This window comes from Enhydra lutris, unplaced genomic scaffold (genome assembly GCF_002288905.1).
Source record: "Enhydra lutris kenyoni isolate GAN:26980312 unplaced genomic scaffold, ASM228890v2 scaffoldscaffold15, whole genome shotgun sequence".
Taxonomy (NCBI): Eukaryota; Metazoa; Chordata; class Mammalia; order Carnivora; family Mustelidae; genus Enhydra; species Enhydra lutris.
This window is the reverse complement of record NW_019154099.1, coordinates 6,866,206-6,887,553: the sequence shown is the minus strand read 5'-3', so window position 1 is coordinate 6,887,553 and position 21,348 is coordinate 6,866,206.

The window sequence follows — 21,348 nt, the reverse complement described above, 5'->3', positions numbered from 1 at the left end:
AGTCAATTCCTTTAAAAAAATTTTTTTCCTTTTTTTTTAAATTTAAATTTTAGTGAACATATTGCAATATTGGTTTCTGGAATAGAATTCAGTGATTCATCACTTACATACAACACCCAGTGCCCATCACAACAAGTGCCCTCCTTAATATTCATCAACCATCAAGCCCATCCCCCACCCACCTCCCTCCATCAATCCTGTTTGTTTTTTAACATTGAGAGTCTTTTATGGCTTGTTTCCTGCTCTCCTTTTTTTCCTTTCCCTCTTCCTATACGTTCATCTGTTTTCTTTCTTAAATTCCACATTTGAGTGAGATCATATGGTATTTGTCTTTCTCTGACTGACTTCTAAAACACTCTAGCTCCATCCATGTTGTTGCAAATGGCAAATATTCATTTTTTTAATGGCTGAGTAATATTCCATTGTATATATATACACCACATTTTTTCTTTTTTTTTCAAGATTTATTTACTTATTTTAGAGAAAGCATGCACAAGTGGGAAGGGCAGAGGGAGAGGGAGAGAGAATCTCAAGCAGACTCAGTGCTGAGTGTGGAACCTGGCACAGGGTTTGATCTCAAGACCCTGAGATCACAACCTGAGCCATAAACCAAGAGTTGGACGCTTAACTGACTGAGTCACCCAGGTGTCCCATATCTTTTTTATCCACTCATCAGTGGATGGACATTTGGGCTCTCTCCATAGTTTGGCTATTGTTGATAATGCTGCTATACACATTGGGAGGCATGTACCCCTTCAAATTTGTATTTTTATATTCTTTGGATAAACACCATCAGTGCAATTGCTGGGCCATAGGGTAGTTCCATTTTTTAACTTTTTGAGGAACCTCCATACTGTTCTCCAGAGTGTGGCTGCACCAGTGCAAGAGGGTCCCCTTTCTCAACATCTTCTCCAACACCTGTTCCTTCTTGTGTCATCAATTTTAGCCATTCTGACAAGTGTAGATAAAGATACACATATACATGAACATATACATGTTCTTTTTCTCTAAAGAAAAATACACCATCATCTTTCCTATGTGTTGAAGAAGGAACATTGGTAGTGGAAAAAGATGAGGCCAACAGAGAAAGAGAACGAGAGAGGGAGAGATACCAAATGATACTCAGGTCTCTGGGTCCAGCTCCCCATCTGGACTTGAAGTTTTACATGAGCCAATAAATGTCCTTTATTTAGTGGGACTTGGGTTCCTGTTATCTGAAAATCAAATCTTAACTAATACAAATTTTATTTCTTTTCTCCCCTTTCTCCTTCTTCAAATTCAATGACAAAGGGTACATGTACTGGTTATTTTCATTTAGAATAACTATCACTGTGAGTTGCATCCAAATTGCAGTCCCAAGCCCCTTGTCATATGTTCAGCCTATGTTGACATGGAACGATACTTTCTTATATTGGCCATGCATATTAAACATTCAAAAAGATCTTCACATGTATTTTGTTATGAGATCTCAGAGTTTATTTTTTAATGGCCTTTGACCTATATAAAACAATGCTACCCAAAACCTCCACTAGCTAAAGTTGTTCATGAGTAGTCATAACCTCAATTTTAACTACTTAATAAAGTCCATTATATTTGTGCTTTCAGCAGGCCCAGCTGAGAAAGTCAGTTTCCCAAAGGTTTGGAAAATCACAGTGAAAGTGAGGCTCAGATTCCTGTTTACATTTTGAGTTTTAGAACTAGCAATAGTTGTTTTCCTTCAATAGTTTAGTTTCTTGTTTTGTGCTAGGAAGAGATCTCAGCACTTTTCTTCCATGGTTGTTCATTTGTTATTAGGAATGGATTTATTTTGCCCGTTGCTATGTTCCTGGTCCTGCCCTTAAGAAGAACAGATTGCCCTGTATAATATTTCAAGCCACTTGTGCTCATTAATGATGTAGATAATCTTAACATTCGTCAGTTTTGAAAGAGAGCACGCTTTCCAGAGACCCTTGCTTTCCCTTAGGAATAAAAAAAAGAAACATTTTCAAATTGCTTATGCTAGTTTTAGAAACAAACCCTCAAAGACAGCAAAACAGAACCACCAGAATTACCTTGCTTTCGTACAGAGAAGAAAAAAGGGGAATGTATCATATGGTTGTATTCAAAAAGCAGAGAGTCAAACTTGGAAAAACTTCTTGGTTCGCTTTCAACTTAACATTTCCCGTTTCTTATACACGCATTATAGTGCAATTAATTCTGGCTTAATTAGCATTGGCTGTAAAATTAATTGGCTACCCCAAAGCATAACATATTAATGGTTATGGTAGAGCAACGAAGAGTTCTGCTAGGCTTTCTGTATTGCAAATTGTTAAGAAAAATTCCAGTGATCAGTTCTAGGAGTTGTTTTCCCGTGCTCTAAAATAACATCATGTAACAAAACTTGCTGGGAAGGTTACACTAATATTTTGAACACAGGTCCATCAAGGTTGATCTTGGATTTTAGAAATCTGCATTACTTGGGTGTATTTTGTTTCTCATCTGAAATTTAGGCCACTCTGACCCATTTTTTCCAAGAATTTAGATAGAGATACTCGGATTGTGTCTATCTGTGGTAGAGAATTGGGTGGAAACATAGTATTTTGTGAAGTATGTTTCTACAGAGCAAGAAATGGCCGCACATTTCAAATTCTTACAACCAGTGTCATAGGAAGGCAATGACCACATCATTCACCCTCATTCACCCATCTTTTCTCATCTCACTCCTCTCTTGCTTGCTTGTCCATTTGTTTGCTCAGTCCTACGTGTTAATCAGCTTTCTTCAAAGTACGCAGAACGCTGTCTCAGGTCGAACTAGAATAGCTTGTGAGAATAATGTTTACATCATCATTTAATGTCTTTTTTGCCCTAGATCGATTCTCTCCACTCTGAGCATCAAAGTTGCTACTTAGATTTGAGCAATTTCTGCAGTGGCACCTTTCCCACTGTAATGTAGAGCGATTGGTATCCAGGCTTCTCATGATGCCATGTTTTAGATGTCATGCCACACATGCTGTCATGCGCTTTTTATTCCTTGCTCAAAGTGTGAAACCATTTTGCATGAAGAGTCAACGTTGTGACGCCATTTTGCAGATGGAAGAACTGAAATCTGGCCTGAAACTTAGTCAACATCTGAATTCTACATAGAGATATTTTGCAGACAGCCACAAAAGGAATAAAATAACACATATGCTTCATTAACATTAGTGAAAGTTTCTGGATATTGGTGAAAATGAAAAGTCGATGATATTCTCATTGAAGAATTTTGTTAACTCAGCAGTGGGGCTTTTCCAGACCATCGTGGGTGGCCAGAATGACTGCTCATTCAAAGCCAAATGCCACCCTGGAATGCCTCAGCAGAGCAGAGAGAAGAAATGCAAAGTTTAATTAAAAAGAGCTCCTCAAGAGCTAGAAGATCAACTCTGTTGTTTAATTAAATTGTAGACATTTTGGAGAACTGAATATTTAAGTGATAGATTTTATTTCTCAGACACCCTTTGTCTGATCTTGGACTCTCCCCACATAGGCCAAAGCCAGCCTGAGAGTGGATGTCGTTTTTCTCCCCAGGGAGACTATTCAGTATTTTCTAGTCTCACTTGCTATTCCTCTTCCAGGTCTTGAGGAGCGGGGTGGGTGGTGTTTTCCTCCCCATTCTCCTCAGTGGGGCTTCTCCCTAGACCTTTGGCACATCTGGGAATGGCCCCAGGATCCAGCTTTAAAAAGGCCACAGGAGTCAACATGGGCACCATTGGAGCCTGGATTATTCCAGAGATGTGGAGAGGAGAATGGCATGATTTGTAAATTCTTGCTTTTAGTAGGTTCCCTCTCTTAACCATTGCAACACCAAGGCAGACAGACTCTAAAAGCTAGGATATCCTTCTGGATTAAACAGAGACCCAAGGACTCTTTCTATCCTCTGAGAGCCAGACTATGAGGTCTGGTGATGACTTTCCTATAATCTTGACTCTCCACTCTTGTCAGTGGGAAAGGGCCTTGTCAGGCCATTCCTAGGCCAGCTGAGGATGGGGAGGGGGCTCCCAAGCAGTTATCTGCAGTCTTCTGTTTTTCCATCAGTCTATCTCTGGAATCAGATGTAGTCTACAGGCCTGAAACCTAATGATTTTTTATCATCTGGTTCTCCACTGACTTGCCTCCATATCCCTTTTGTTTAAGTAACTGGTCCTCATAGTCAAGACTGTCCATAGATAGAAGTGGAGAAGGTGGTTTGAGGTCTACTAAAAGGCTCAGTTATCTGAAGTACATTTACTCTTGTAGGCCTGCCCCAATACTTACATGCTTGAAAGAATGCTTGGGAATAAGGAAGGACAAAATTCCTCAAGGCACCCAAGGTAAAGTTCAAATGCGTGACCAGAAAGAAGAAACATATTAGCCCTGTTACTGCCCACCAACATTTTGCCAGGGTTTGGTCCTCCATATCAGGCTGTGGTATGGTTGAGTGAGAGCGACTCAGGAGCTCATCTAGACCATGAGTTTTCCAAAGGTGTAAGGTGAGACTTGGTATTTAAGTGACACACTCAAGGCTTGTGGGGGCATAGAATCAGAACCCAGGCCTTCTACACCCTGTCCCGAAGTCCTTCCCATATCTGTATCTTGTGACTTGGGAAAGTTGGGCACAGCTGCAAGAGACCAGAATGTGGTATTAGCCATGTGACAAGGAAGGGACAGCACAAGGACATGCTCCATTACAGGTAATGGGAAGAGTAGGGGATGAAGCAGGAGCTCCCACTGGTACCTATTAAGGACTGGATTGTTCCCTCAACTCCCACAGGCTCTGTGTCCATTGGTGAAGGATGTAGGGCTGAGAAGTTGGTAGCATGAATCTCTAGGCACAGCCCTGAGGGAATGAGAAGTTTTACTACACATCGGGGAACGAGATTTGGGAAAGGTGGTCATCATACGACACCCTTGGAGAAGTCAGACTCAGGAGATCCAGACTCAGGAGGGCTTGACAAAGTAAGTCTAGAAGTACCCTTAAAAAAAAAAAAATACATGAAAGAGCTACAGGTGAATTTTTCTTCCACACTTTTGTCTAGAACAGGGCCTAGAAGAGTCATATGGTAAGATGTGGACCGGTGAACTCAGGGCCCAAATAAAAGCCATAATGGACACAAAATTGAGTAGAGTCCCACCCTGATGTCTAACACCTTGATATTGCAAAACCAACTGTGATCCATTTTCTCATGCGGGTATGTGAGATTTTTCACAATCTTCCTGTGAAACAGGTCAGTAGTATGGATGGATCTCAATTTATAGACAGAAGAAAAGGGAAAAAAAAGCAAAGTGGTCAAACAGCATGCCCAAGAACATGACATGCTTATAGGCCAACCACGGTCTGCACATCACAAACATCGAGTCCTTAAATCTAGGACCCGGTCATGACTACACTGCAGTTTCAGGTGAAGCTCATACTGTTTCCCCAGTGTTGTTTGTATTACAAAATTCATTTTTTAAAGTACTCTGTGACATCTGCCCTAAGGCATGTTTTATGATTCTAAGGACTTCTTTCTTTCCCAGTATTTCTTTAAACATCCCTACCACCTTCCCATCTCCCTTGCTGTGCTCTTCATTCAACTTTGCCAGCTCCTTCCTTTTCTTCCAGACCTCTAAATGCTGGCCGTGTTCTCTCCCCTGGTGATCTCCTCCAGCCCCATGACTTCACATATCAACTGTATAACCAGAACCCAGAATTTAAGTCCTTACCCCCTTTCCAGGCTCCACAGTCATACCCAACTCGTACCCAGTTAGCTCCATGTGGATGGCAGGTAGGCATTTCAAGTGAAACCTGCTTAAAAGAGAACTCTTGGTTCCAGAGCCACCTCACCCTGCACTCCCAGACCTACTCCTCCCAGGCCCTTGCTATACTGACAAGCAGCACCGCTCTTCACCCACTTGCTATAAACCTGAAAATCTTCTATCTTTTTTCTTCTCGACATGTACATCTAGTCTGTCATTAAAGAGTCCATTCGACCTTCAAAATACATCGCTGATCGTGACCTCTCCAGCTGACCTTTTCACCATCTCCGGGATGCCACTCTTAACCTTAACAATCTTTTCCCCATATAGCAGCCAGAGGGACCTCAGGCTTAAATCAGATCATGTTGCCTCCCTACTCTAAATGGCTATCAGTAAAGCAGGTGGCCCTTGATCTTGGGGTGGTGAGTTCAAGCCCAGCATTGGGCTTAGAGCTTACTTAAAACAAAACAAAACAAAAGAAAACAAAAAACCCCCTCAGTCGAAAGCCTCTACTAACTTTCCATTGCCCTTAACGTAAGCACTCAACTCTTGACTGGGGCGTCTCCAGCCCCGATGATCTGGCTCCTTCTACCCTGTCAAACTCCACTACTAAACTATTACTTCACTCTTGCCTCCTGGCTCTCCTCTAACACATGACTTCTCAACCTTTTCCATGCCATGGATCCCTTCGGCAATCCGGGAAACCCCACGGGTTGCCTCTCAGAAGCAAGTTTTTAAATTCATAAAGTAAAATGTATGAGATTACAGAGGATACAGCCTCCCTGAAATATGATCACCAGAATATTAAAAATCAAATTTGTGATAGAGTAATACATGTGCTTCTTTGTCAACACGTTGATAATAGGATCTAGCTGCTCTAGCATGCATCATAATTTTGAAGCGGTGGTGAGCATAAATGACATTTGCAGATATCTGCAACAACTTAAATGTGGTAGGAAAGCGTCTGTGATTTCTTTGGGTGACAGAATCACCCTAAATTTGCTACTGTGCAGCAGCTTGTTTGCCCATATTTATTAGTGGAAGAAACGCTAAATTTCAGCTAGAAGTTAGTGAAAAGAGGGATGCAATTTTTTTTTTGCCATTTTACTTCAGGGCCTCTGATTCTGTCCATGGACAGACACAAAGTTAATAACTCCTCTTCAATACGTCAAGCTCATTCCCATCTCCGGACCTGTGTACTCACTATTGCCTCACCTGGAATGCTCTCCCTCTGGATCTATGCAGAGCTCCCTCTCACGTCACTCAAACTTCTGTCCAAAGCCTGCTTTCTCAGAGATCCTTCCTTCCCTCACTCCCTACCTGAAACAGCACCCTTAGCCCACCGCCCCCAACACACTCCTTCCCCTGTTCTGCTTCATTTCCCAACCTTCCTTATCATCTTCAAAGTCATATTGCTTATGTGCTGGTGTACCTGTTGACTGGCTTCCTGAAGGTAAAGCTCCCCTCCCAGTCTTGGTCTCCAAGGTCTCCCAGCATCTAGAATGGGCCTGCTACAAGAAAGCATGTAACAGTTATCTGTGGGATGAGTAAATGGCTGTAAGGGATGAATATGATTTAGACTTTCAGACACATGAAAGGAAGAGATAGCTTGTTCTAATTCCAATAAAAAGGGACAGGTTTTCATATTTTTTTTTTTCAAAAATGGGGTTTCCAATAGGGGAACTATATTCCATGTTTTATAATCTTTTAAATATGGTTCCTGACACAGCGTGGGCACGTGCCTGCTTTCCTACCAGAGGATTGGCTGTTCAGCTACCAGAAGACTGGCAAACCTGTACTGCAAGGAGCCATAGCTTGGTTTGACTACTTCAATTAAGTATAGCAGATTCCTTCTAGTAATAGCTGTTTTCTTTTAAACTTGCTCTTAGCATTTTATATTTGGCTGACCCTGAGAAGGGAATATTGTCGAATTGGCATTATACTTGACTCAAAGACAATAACATTATAGAGCAATCATAATGGCTTATCTCATTATGTGGAGGCAACTTAATTCTTTATTGCAGGGAGTAGTTTAATATTGAGGCCTTGAGGGACTTCCTGGTGATAAGTCATTAGCCATTAAAAATATGAGTCTCGCTATTACTCTGCCATAGGGGGAAAAAAGAGGACTTTTTACTTTATTCTTGCCTCCTGGCTCTCTAATTTACTCTTGCAACCACATGGATGGACCTAGGGGATATTATGCTAACAAAAGTAAGTCAGATAGAGAAAGACAAGTACCATATGATTTCACTTAGATGTGGAATCTGAAAGACAAAACAAAAGAACAAACAAAAGACAAAAACAGACCTAAAATACAGAGAACAAACTGGTGGTTGCCAGAGGGGAGGCAGATGGGGAGATGGGTGAAATAGATAAAGGGGATTAAGAGGTACAAACTTTTAGTTATAAAATACATAAGTCATGGAAATGGAGCATACAGTCCAGGGAATATGGTCAAGAATGTTGTAACAACGTTGCTGGGTGAGAGACGGTGATTACCCTAAATAGCGTTGAGCATGTGGAATGCATAGAATTGTCCAATTACCATGTTCTGCACCTGAAAGTAATACAACGTTGTATGTCAACTAGATTTCAATAATAAAAACTTTTGGAAAAAACAAAGTGCGTTTCTTGGAAACAAAATATGGGTCTTGAGCTCAGGAAAGTAGATACAGAGTGAGAGGTAAACAGATACGGTTTGCTGCATGTATGATTCTGGAGCAGGGATTGTGGCTGGGATGTTTCAGGCAGGTGTGGAATAGGAGAAGGAACCGAAATCAGCTCCTAAGGAACCCATGGAAGAGAAAAAAAAAAAAAAAAAAAAAAAAAAAAAAAGCCAAGAAGGCAAACTTGGAATCAGAAATACCAAGTTGTTCAAGTATCAACTTGTTGAAGTATAAATTAACTCACTAATTGCCTCAGGTATGTAATTCCTGACCAGTTCTTGAAGATAAGGAAGAATAAAGAGGCAAAGGTAATCCATGTCCTGTGACCTTTATAAAAAAGAGAAGAAGATATAGAACAAAGTAACAGACAACATCTGAAGAATGTTAATCATTTCTCATTTGCAAATCATCTTACAAAAGCAAACACCTAAATGGAAGAGTTGGCAAAATGTAGAGCTTGATAAAGAAATCCAGAGAAAAATACTAGGGCAAACCTCAAGTGAATACAGGAATAACTCTGAGAGCTAAAAAGGAAAGTTTAAAAAAAAAAAAATACACACACAACAACATTATTAAATGCCAACAGTGGATATGTCCCTGTTGTACCAAGAAACTATTGGAGTTCCCAGAGTATCTGTGTTAAGTAATTGAAACAAAATGGTTTTTATTCAAACAATTGCATTTTGAACAGCAAAAAATTGAAAGCAAAGTAAAGCAAAAATAATCCAACCCTGAAACAAGCTGACCTACATATCAGATGAGCATGTAGTCGTGAAACACAGAACAGAGAAGAAAATCATTTAATTGCAAGGGTTTCTGACTAGTAATCATTGGCAAATGAATGGACAATATTTCTAAATGGACAAGAGTACACATCTCCGGGGGCCTAACGCTTGTTCTGGATGAAAATGAACTGATTAGAAAAAAAGCTTCAGACTTTTCTTTTAAACAAAGCACTTTAATTTAATGGAAATCTTTCAGGATATAAAATAGGTGAATCTGATGGGATCTGGTGGATGGGAGCAGGGGAGTGGGGTACCCAGGGCCCTGCTCACTGAGCCTCCCCCTTGCCCTGACCACTCCACCACCTTCCCCCATCCTCCCTCTGGGCAGCCCCCGAGGAACCTCCAGAGATCCAGGCTCTGTGCAGCACTAATTGAAAACTGCTGGATTCAAGAAGAAAGACACAGTGAGCGTGATGCCCTACTGTGACAACCCAAGAACTTTAATTCATCCCGAACATTTCCTCAGTGACTTGATCCCACATAAATGAATCCATTTATTTATTATTAGCTATTAGCTGGAAGTGCTTTAAGCATCGGAAAAAAGTCAGCTCGAGACCAGTTTCTTCCTCTCTGCCCCAGCTGTCACAGACACTTGTGTTCTAGGCTCTGACCCTCTCTGAGCAACAGTTGCAGAGTTGGCCCCAGCATAGTGGCCAGTGGGGGGATGGGCAGGGAGAATTGGATTTGGTGAGCATTTCTCTACTCATTTTCCAGAGAAGCCAGGCAGGAGATAAAGGAGGCTTAAGCTTCAGGTCACTTCACTTGTGTGGATCCCTTATGACACCAGGCAATAAGTGTCATCAAGCCAAAGACTATTGACGATTACTGTGCAAACTTGAACTGACCTGAAATCTTATAGCTAGTATATCAAAGAAATTTAATAGAAGTTCTCCCAATCCTAGAAGTATACACAAGATGACCAATAACATATTGTAAAGCTGAAATAAACTCTTCTAACTATCAGTAATAAAATACAATTTACCATCAACCATGCTAGGGTAAAGCCTAAGTTATGTATTATCACTATAAAAAATGGTACTACAGAGCGAAATTAAGTCAATCAGAGAAAGACAATTATCATATGAACCCCCTATATGAGGAATGTGAGAGGCAGAGAGGGGGGTTTGGGGTGTAGGGAAGGAAAAAATGAAACAAGACGGGATGGGGAGGGAGACAAACCATAAGACACTTGATCTCACAAAACAAACTGAGGGTTGCGGTGGTGGGGGCAGGGGGCTAGGCATCGGGTGGCTGGGTTATGGACATTGGGAAGGGTATGTGCTATGCTGAGTGCTGTGAAGTGTGTAAGACTAATGGTTCACAGACCTGTACCCCTGGGGCAAATATTGGATGTTAATAAAAATAATTTTTTAAAAAATGGTACTACAAAATCCTGGCCAAAAAAGAAAAAAAGAAGCAATAAATATGCAGGGGGAAAAAAAGTAGTGAAAAAGAAATTAGAGAGGTGTACCAGGAAGTTAAACAGTAATAGATACTATATTTTTGTAGGTTTTATAGTTCTTGTTATAGGTCAGCTTTTAAAATTTTAAAATTGGTTGTGATTTTGTTACTCATTCTAGACCAAGATTCATTTTGACACTTTGTATTTGGCATTTTGTACTCCTTTTATTAAAGATGGTGCTCAAAATCATACAAGCTTCAGGCCCCACAGAGCCTGTATCCATTGCTCTCTACCAGCAAGAGCAGGTGAGGGAAAGCTACTGTCTTATTTATGGTCTTATTTAGAACATGTTCATAGCAAAGGTCAGATCACACCCTGCCCCTCAAGCCAACTGGATCCTTTAACATTCAATGAACACTGTGGACTTCGAAGAAGAAAACTACTAGTATAGTAAGGATCCACCTTGCATCTAAGCTGGAGTTCAACTATGAGCATAAATCCTAAACCACTGGGGTAGGCCTAGAAGACATTTATTTGTACTAGACAACCGAGGAGTCTTCTGGGAAAGGTCTCATTCTAGGGAGCAGGACCCTCATTTGGGAAGCTTGTTCTCAGTAAAGAGTTCTCAGTAGAGTGTTTGTTATTTGCTTCTGTTTCGTGGACACACATACATCCACACTTAGTCACTTACCACTCACACAAGACTCCTGCGTGAGTCCTTTACAGAAAAGACTGGAGCCCAGAGGAAGCAGCTTCCCTGAGGCTGCTATGTGACTATAAGGTGAAGGAGACCCTTTCTAAAAGGAAGTGGGACCAGAGCCAAGGCAACTCTACCATTCTGGGAATGCCACTGCTTTCCAATGCTGTGGCATGAGACAGCAGTGCCCGCAGGTGTCTGGTGGAGAAGAGTGGCCTGGTGGACCCAGCAGAATAAATTTGTCCGTGAGTACATGGAAACTTCCAGAAAACTGGGGAGCCGTCTTACAGAGGATTGAGGGTATCCTGGCTGAGCTGGAATGGGCATGAAGTCGTGAAATTTGGTTCATTATTAACAATGCAGTCCAGCTTCAGGTAGGGAGGTGTGGGGAAAACAGGGTTATGTCTGTAACGACAGTGGGGGGTTGAAGTTCTCTGGAGGAACATAGTCAAGGGGACCTGGATATTCCCTGCCACAAACTTGCTGTGTGACTTTACACCTCTGCTTCCTCATGTGTAGAAGTTTGGTGCTGGCGTCACACGGATCATCTCTGTGGTGTCTGCTAACTCGAACATTCTACTGTTCCAACCGAAAATCTTTACGGGTCTCCCCGGGTAACATCAAGCAATTACGAAAAATTCTTCTTAGAACAGAGGGCAGACAACAAGAGAAGAACAACGTGTTCCTAGCACAGTTGCCTCCTGGAAGTTTTTGTTACTTTGAACAATGAGTGAATAAATGCCATCAAAAGAAGAAGTCGAACTGCCTCTCAGGGTACACGTGCGCACACACACACACACACACACACACACACACAAACACATACACACCACACCAAATACCTATCAGTCTCCTAAGGATCCGATTCTCTTTCATCTGGGCTTACCGTTCATTACAGCGTCTGGAAGTCAAAGATGAGACCAATGAGGCAGCGATGCATACCTGACCTTGTAAATGCGGGAAAACGACCCTGTGTGCATCTACACTGTGGGTTCTGAAAACAAAGAAAATCTAGATTTGTAGCTCATCAGTTACAGTGAGAGGGAGGGCTATTTTACGTGACCACATCTAATTATGATATTTAGTTACAAGATTATAAAACACTGAGTGTGGCTCCTCTTTGAATGCTAGAGAGAGACACCTTTTCGGGGGTGCTTTCCACCGTGGTTGCTTGCTCAGAGATACTGGATCGTCATGTGAAGACGCTAGGGAAGAGCTTCAATAGACCGTAATCTGAAATGGGTAAAACTCCAGAGGGCCGGAGAGAAGGAGTCAGCCTCAGATCTGGCTCTCCAAGTCTTCAAATTAATGTTCTCTTCAGTCTATCCATGAGATTAGATGCAAATTGTTTCTATTGTGCAAATAGCTGGGCTCCCACCGGCCTCGAGAAAGTGACTTTTGGAATAGTGTTGCGACCTGGAAAACACCTATCAATTCCTAGATGAGCAGATGAAGCCCAAAGAAAACAAGGGACTTTTCTGGTGCTTGCATGTATTGGAAACACAAATGTGCCCCGGAATCTGGGGTCCCGGAATCTGGGGTCCCAGAACAGATGAATTTCAAAAAATAGTACTTCTGCTGAGGCTGCTGAACAGGGCAGTGGGGGACCAGGAGGCTGGAGGCCCCGTGATCATAGACTCCCTTAGAATCGTGCTGTGCCATCTGCACAGCGGCCCTGCTCTGCCCCCCTTGTCCCTACACAAAATCGCAAAATCGTTGAGTTCCAAAGCCTGCGACTGGCAGTCCCAGGAGAAGGAAGGGTGGAGGCGCTGGAGTAGGCCCTGCCCATTGCCTTTTCCTCTCCTCGGAATGCATTTTTTTTTTTTTTTAAAGTTGCTTACAAAGTGGAGTTAATGGCTTTCCCAGATGGCCCTGCTATCGGACAAGGTTACAAACACCCAGAAAGCCCAAATGAATTGTAATGCTCTTTGGAAAAGTTAAAAACGATGACAGGAAATTAGGGAATTGTGAAGAAAGTGGAAAATCCTTAGGTTATTTAGGAAGATGATAGCCTGGGAGTCCCCAGCCTCCTGCTTCTCTGCTAAACAGAGCTACTGCTGAAGAGAATATGGACCAAAATGTGGCTAAGCTTCTTTCGAGATGGCAATCTTCCGACAGTAAGAGGCTCAGGTGGAAGGCACAGAGGACCAGCCAAGAGAGTACTCACAGGAGACAAGAAGTCAGTTTCCCATAGAAAAGTATACAGCCGACAAAACTTGCCTCAAGTACACCCAGTGACTTCACTGACTTCTGCTGAAGTTACTCGAAGATACTCCTTAAGAGGCACTGGGGAGGGTGTGCTATTGTGAGCACTGTGAACGATGTAAGACTGTTGAATCACAGACCTGTACCCCTGAAGCAAATAATACATTATATGTTAAAAAAAAAAAAGGGTATATATCCCAATCCATGTCCGTGGCAGGGAAATCACATATACTTGGTGGAAATGTAAAGAAACTACTTTGAGCTCCTCTACCCCACCCTCCCACATGTTCATCCTACTGAAGCCACTGGGCTTACTTACCCATGCAGGCCCCTACTGTTCCTCTGAAAAAACTTACCTCTATAGACGTTCCCCACCATGTATCTCTTATTTTCCCCTCTGTGCAATGCCAAGTCCAGGGAGGCATTGATACCAAAAATTCAGTTTGACTGATACCAAAAATTAATGTTTAGGCCATTGAATCTCAACCCTGGCTGCATATTGGTATCATCTGGGGAGCTTTGTAAGAATGCCCATGCCTGGCTCCTACTCCAGACCAAGTAAACTGGCAGCTCAGGCTGGGACCAGAGCATTGGCACATGTTAAAAGCTGGCGCAGGTCAAGATGTCCTCCAACTCTGAGAGTTATATTAGCGATTCTCAAACTTGGTTCAAATTCAAAGCTCTTTTCTCTGAATTTCAACTCTTCTGGAGCCCCAGATTCTGGTTGTATATTTTGGGAAGGTCTGAAGAAAAAAAAAAAAAACACCTCAATGACCAAACTGCACTCTGTATCAATTAAATCAGAATTCTAGGGGTGGGAACCAGACATCAGAATTTTTTAAGATTTCTTAGATGCCTCCGACGTTTAGCCAAATTGGAGAAGCAAAGGGTTAAAAGACAACCACCCAACCCGAAGAGCAGGATCTGTACAGGGCACTTGAAAGAGAGAGGCTTCCAAGCCAGGGTTGGCTGGAACTTAGCTGGGAGGTATTAACAGATCTAAAGATAGAATGAGTGAACCAAGTGAGGAGGTCTGTATGGAAAGAGAAAATGGGAGTCAGAGGGGAAGGGCTCGCACGGAGGGAGAGTGCATGGGTGAGCTCACAGGAACATCCAGTCCTATCTGTTTGGCAGGTCCATCACCCAAGAGGAAATGAACACATGAGCTTAAGAAAATGTGACACCCTTTGACATTAAAACCATCCCTCTAAAATCCCCTGCTCAGGCTGTGTACTCAAGCTGTGTTCTCATTACCATTTGCCTTCCTATTTCGTTCCTGTTGGGAGAGAACGTGTTAGTCAAGGTGACACAAATGTCCACTCTGCTGAGAGGCTCTCACTTCTCATCACAGATTAATAAATTGTGATATGGGTTTACATGGCCGTCTCTCGAGAGCTTGGCTGATGCGAATCCGTCCCAGAGAACTGGATGCCTCTAGCACGTTGATACAGTCCAGTGTTCAAGTTTGCAAAGCAGTTTCACCAAAGTGGCATCCTCTCAGGATTCCTGGGCTTTAGCAGAGCTCTTTTTGTGATAGTCTCCACTGGGTTGGGAGATCCTGGAAGACAGGGGTCCATGTTTTATTCTTCTGTGTATCACTGATACCCAGCTTAGTGCCTGGACATTAGAGGCAATGGTGAGAGTCTAGCTCTTTACACCCATATCAGTGGTGACTGCCCTTTTCACACAACGTGAGTACTCTTTTGGCTGGTGCTGGAGCAGAGTCCTAGAGGCCCTTGTGGGGCGAAGTGCGAATCTCGTAGATACTTGCTTTTGGGAATTCAGAGGGTGCTTGGTCTTAGGGAATTCAGGAGGTGCGAGGGGACTATGTCTGGGGCAGTTGGGGCTACTGGGAAGACTCAGGGTAGTGACATTTCACCATCAGCAGGGAAGTACTTTGATGTTTTAAAAACTAGTAGATACAGGGGCACCTGGGTGGCTCAGTGTGTTAAGCCTCTGCCTTTGCCTCAGGTCATGATCCCAGGGTCCTGGGATCGAGCCCCACATTGGGCTCTCTGCTTAGCAGGGAGCCTGCTTTCTCCTCTCTCTCTGCCTGCCTCTCTGACTACTTGTGATCTCTCTCTCTCTCTCTCTCTCCTTCTCTGTTAAATAAATAAAATCTTAAAAAAAAAAAAAAAAACTACAGATACAGTCATTTAGCCTAACGGCTAAATATCAGCTTTGTTTGTAGGTAACAAATATTTGTGGATTAGATAAATACCTCTCACGAAAGCCTCCCCACCATGGTTGGTGGTACTCCAATATCCGCCCACCCCCAACAGTGCCAGAGACCTTCCTTCCCAGAGCTCCCTGACACCAGACCCATGCAGAAAGTGACTGAGTGTGGCCTTGGCTTTCGATCACATAACCTTGGGAGCCAGCTGGGTCTGGTGCCTGGGACACAGGGGCGAGAAGAGAAAAGAGTGTAGCCTCCTCACAGGATTAATACACAAGGCCCAGGATTGCTTTAGCTTTAATTTAAAAAGAAGCCCTAAGGCCTTTGCAACCGTGAAACTCCCTTGGCAAAATCACCGCTCTTTGCATGGTATTCAAAAGCTGGGCTCTAATATGAAAGCAAAAAAAAAAAAAAAAAAAACCTAGTCTAATATTTATGGCAAGACAGCCTGAGCAGATGAGAACAAAACTTCCGATCCCCTTGAAAGTGGAATCCACTGTGATTTCCCGACGAAGTGACTGTCTAAGAAAGGCTTCTTAGAGATTCTGCTCTCTCTCCTACAATTGATGTTCTGTGACAAGTGATTGCTGGGACATGTCTCTGGGTGAGAACACTGGAAAACACTTGTTTACCGTGTCATTCCAGGTTTGTCATTCTGGTGGTGACTTGTCCATTTCCCTCCTCCGGGCACCTTAAAGGGACACACGCGATCAATGATGTGGGAAGATCTAAAGACCTCTTTATGGTTAATTGTGCTATTGTTGTAAAATATGAAAATGTGTCTGTATGAAATATGAAAATGTGTTGTAAAATGATGAAAATGTTCATTATGTTATCCAAAGTTTGGGGCTTTCAGACCTTTCCCCTGGCTAGCCTCCTCTGCTAGCTGGCTCCCCACCCGCACTCCTCAATGCCCATGCTACCAAATTTCAGTGAACTCTATCTTGTCTTGCTATTGAGAAATCCAGTCTAGAGCTGTTTTTAGAGAAGATTGCTGTGCCTCCCAAGGTAGTTTGTAGTTTCACTAATACACAAATTATTTCATAGCTTCTGGGTGCGTATAGTTAGAAGAAGGGTTATCTGGTGCCCACTAAGGATGCAGAAGAGATATCGAAACAGATGGACGGATACCTCCCATGGTATGGCAGCAAAACACATCCAGAACAACTCTGAATGTGGGCCACAAGAGCCAGGCATTAGTTCCCCAGTTGCCATTTTGGTGTCCTCTTCCAGGCATCCCAGAAAGCTCTCGGCTGACTTAGAGACAGAAAAGGTTTCATTCCCCAAAAGGAAAAAACCTATTCTATCGTGGGAGCCCGAAGTGAAAACAACGCGTGAACTCGGGGCTGCCAGCATACCCTCGTGCCAGCTGGTTCAATGGGCAGAAGTGAAAATGTTAATAAACACTCTAATGAAAGGAAGTTGTTGGATAGTAATTAACATATGCCATTAGTATCTGTCCCTCCGGCCAGATACTGCAGACAGGCTGAAACCATACATACAAATGAGCGTCTGCTAGGACCGTGCGGGGAAGAAAGGGCGACAGTGTCATTGTGAGTGGCTGGTGTTGTCAGGAGCTTTAAATCATAGGCCACTTAGTAACAAAAACAGGGGAGGCTTTTGTGTTCCAGAACAATCATGTGACTGAAAGTTTAAAAATTGTAATAAACATTTTTTCATGCTTGTTTACTTTCCTTTCGTCTCAAAACATACTGTTTGTAGTTCTTTTTTTCTTTCTTTCTTTCTTAAGGAAAATACCAACTTAGCTCTTTTTTTTTTTTTTTTAATCAATGAGTACAGGACTGCAACTTAGGGCCTTTTGTGTTTAAACCACAATTTCCTAATCTTTCCAGGAAGAGAGGTGATTACATGAGTCTCATGGGCATCCTGTTAGTTGTATTTTTCAAGATTTACATTATCCCTTTCTGGTTGACCTAAAATGGCTTATAAATCATACCAACTACTTCCAAATGCTGCCTCTCACAACACAGTGAGAAGTCAAAACTGAAAACACAGAGGCCAGTCAGCTTCAATAGCCTCTTTTTGCAATGAGGAACTGAGGCCTAGAAAGGTGAACCCAAGTCATTTAAATCACAGGCCTAGTCTACTGACCACTAGCCAAGATTTTTTTCACGTCCTAGGCCACACTGTCTGTCTCACTTCAACCAGGACTCAAAGAGGCATTAAAAAGAAACCAAACCACATTTGGATCCTTCTTCATGGGTGTTGATTCGCTGGGAGCACACACATTTGGGGGGAAACTCAACATTTCAGAAATACCAGGAGCAGTGAAGCTTGGTGCTGTTTGGCAGTGAGACGTTATGAGGAATTAAAAGTAGAAAATCGAGCAGGAACAAAGGAAGAAGCAGAAAAAAGAAAAGAATTCAAAATCAGAGAGATTACAGTAAAATATGAGCAGACAAGGAGGATGGACACCACAAATAAGTAGGCAGCAGCCTCTGGAAGGGTCGGCTGTGAGAGTTAAAAAATAATTTTCCCAGGAAATTAATTTGAATGACTGAATTTAGGCCTTTGTGATAATTAAAGTTGGCTGAAATCTATCGCTGTGTTGTCTTTGAAGAAAGAACTTATTAAACCAATTAAAGGATAAGCAAAAGTATAGACAAATTAATTTAACCTATTTAAGATAACAAAATAACTTTGGAGCATTGTTCGAACTTTCATTATTTAATACCCTTCCCTGCCTTTAAATAAGCCCGTCTACTTGCTCGACCAGACCCAGAAAAACCTTTATTTGTGTCTGTTCCGTGATGCCAGTTCACTTCCCAACTGAGAAATAAAGGGCTCTATTTGGTGAGGGATTAAAAATCCTTCCTTGGAGAACATTCTGTAGGGAGAGAATAGCAGTCTCACTTGCTACTCCCCAAGGGAACTCTCTGTCAATCCCTTAGACCTCCGTGGGAAGAGAAGAGAATTCAAGGCTGTCGGCGTGCGGTGGGCTCCAGCAGAACCTTCCAGCTGCCCTCAAGGTCCATCTCAGGAAGTTCTAGCCTTTCTCTAATCGGATTGCCCTTTCTCTCCTCTGATGACATCACTTATTCACTAATGGTTTTGTTCAAAGAACTCATATCAAGCACCTTCTCGGTGCCAGACGTGGTGCTGGGCAGTGGGCCTTCGTCTCTGAATGTGATAGAATGGGCATCTGTCCCTACGTAGCTTTTTGCTGCTTTCTGGGCTTGCCCTTCGGTCAGATTCCGTATCAGATTAGAGCACCAGGAGGTGTTAGTTTTTTGCGAGGGACAGAGGACAGAGGAGCAGTCAAAAAAGAAAAGCTTTCAACAAGTCCTTTTTCCTGTCAGTCTGTGGGCTTCCTCAGGCCCCACACAGCCCCGGAGAGAGGGTAAATGATAACGTAAAGGTTCATAGACCAGAATACAAATGTTAGTGCTCGTAAAGACCCTGGACATCACCTGGTACAACCCTCTCATTTAACAGACGAGGACACTGAAGCGTAGAGAAGGAAATAGCTCTCTTCGAGCTTGTATAGAAGGTTTGGGGCAAAGCCTGCCTTCCAGGGCTCTGTCTCCCACACCAACTTCGCACAGAAACAACCAACTAAATCTTGCTTTGGGCAGGTACTCTGCGAGAGTCCATAACTATGTATTAGGAGAAAAGATGAATTGAAACAGCTTTACCAAAAAAGCAACTTAAGGACACCCTTTGCAACTGTTGATGGATGCTTATAAAAACAAGGGTGTTGATTGGGGGTCCCTTCTGGAGGCTCAAATACGAATTGAATTGAACACACGAAATACTGTCAGTGTGGGCGGGCGTCGACGTGGGGAAGAACGGGGGAGTGAATTCCAGACTGCGCTCCTGAGCTCTGAATCCTCCCCCCCGGAAAGGTTTCCACCTGGAGAGAAGGCCATTTGACCCCGATTGAGGAGTAATGGTGATTAGGCGGGTGAGTGAATGCTTGGGTCTCTTGCTAGGGTTGTGTCACTGTGGGCTTGTTAAGTGACCAGCGCACATCCCGCAGCGGTGGGGACGGATCCCAACAGAGGACAGTGGCTTTGTTTTGCTCGGGACCCACTGAGCACCCCTTTCTCTAGGTTTCTGAGGTCTTCTGTGTGTTTACTGCCATTCCAACACCCTTCTGCCCAGGGACTCTCCTCTTTCTTTAAAGGTTGCCCCGCTGCTGCTGTTGCTGTTAATTGCAAACAAACATGCACTTACTGTAACAAATCCAAATAACCCAGAAATATACAGAATAAGAGGGTCACCTGGGTGGCTCAGTCAGTTAAGTGGCTGCCTTCGGCTCAGGTCATGATCTCAGGGCCCTGGGATCCAGCCCTGTGTTGGGCTCCGTGCACTGCGGGAAGCCTGCTTCTCCCTCTTTCTCCCTCTGCTTGTGTTCCCCCTCTCGCTGTGTCTCTCTCTGTCAAATAAATAAATAAAATCTTAAAAAAAAAAGAAGAAGAAGAAAAACTGAACATTCTCCTTCCCTTTCCCCCACTTTGTGCTTCCCCTCCAGTTCCTTTTCTTACAGGTAACTGCTGCTAACAGTTTAATGTACACACTTGTCCAGAAAAAAATACATTATATATATAAATGTGTGTGTATATACACAATTTATGTTTTTATTTACATTTATGTGCACTTACATAAAAAGTTTTGCCCAACATAAATTGTACCATATCATATGTATTGTTCTGCAACTTGCCCTATTCCCTAACCTACGTATTATGCGTATTTTCCCACGCTGGTACCATGTGTCACAAGATATGTGTATACTCCAGTTTATTTAATGAGGAGTCAACTGATAAACATTTAAGTAGTTTCCGATTCTTTAAAAAGTAACCTCCAATTAACATTAGGTAATTTCTAGGGTGCCTGGGTGGCTCAGTCGGTTAAGCGACTGCCTTTGGCTCAGGTCATGATCCTGGAGTCCTGGGATCGAGTCCTGCTTCAGGCTCCCAGCTCCATGGGGAGTCTGCTTCTGTCTCTGACCTTCTTCTCTCTCGTGCTCTCTCTCACTCTGTTTCTCGCAAATAAATAAACAAAATCTTAAAAAAAAACAACATTAAGTAACTTCTTAAATTCTCCTCTCCCACCCCACTGCTCTAAGCTCAGTTATGTAAACGTACCACCATATCCCAATCCTATTATCAACTATGACACTTTGATTGTTTGCTAGTTAAGTAAATGCTGTGCCAAATGAGAGGATGAATATGAGCCTTAGAATGTCATAAAATTGAAAGACAGTAAAGGACTAATATCACCATTATCTGTGGGCTGGTCTGATGTTTTGGCCCATTTTCTCCCCCCAGATAGCTGCTACATTTCACCTATAAAAAATTAACATAAAACATTTCACCTAAAAAAATTAACATAAAATTAACATAAAAAATAAAACTGGGGCACCTGGGTGGTTCAGTCCATTAAGCATCTACCTTGGGCTCAAGTCATGGATGGAGCTCCTCCTCGGGCTCCCTGCTCGGTGGGGAGTCTTCTTCTCCTTCTGCCTCTGCCTCACGCTCTCCCTGCTTGTGCTGTTGAGTAAATAAATGAGATCTTTAAAAAAAAAATTAAAAGCAAGTTTATGTGATGAGTTTCATTGCACATCTCATTGGAAATGGGAGTAGCAGAGCAGATGCTGCCAAGCTGTGTCCTATACCTGTCTCACTGTGGACTCTATAAACACTAAACGAACCGCAGAGGCT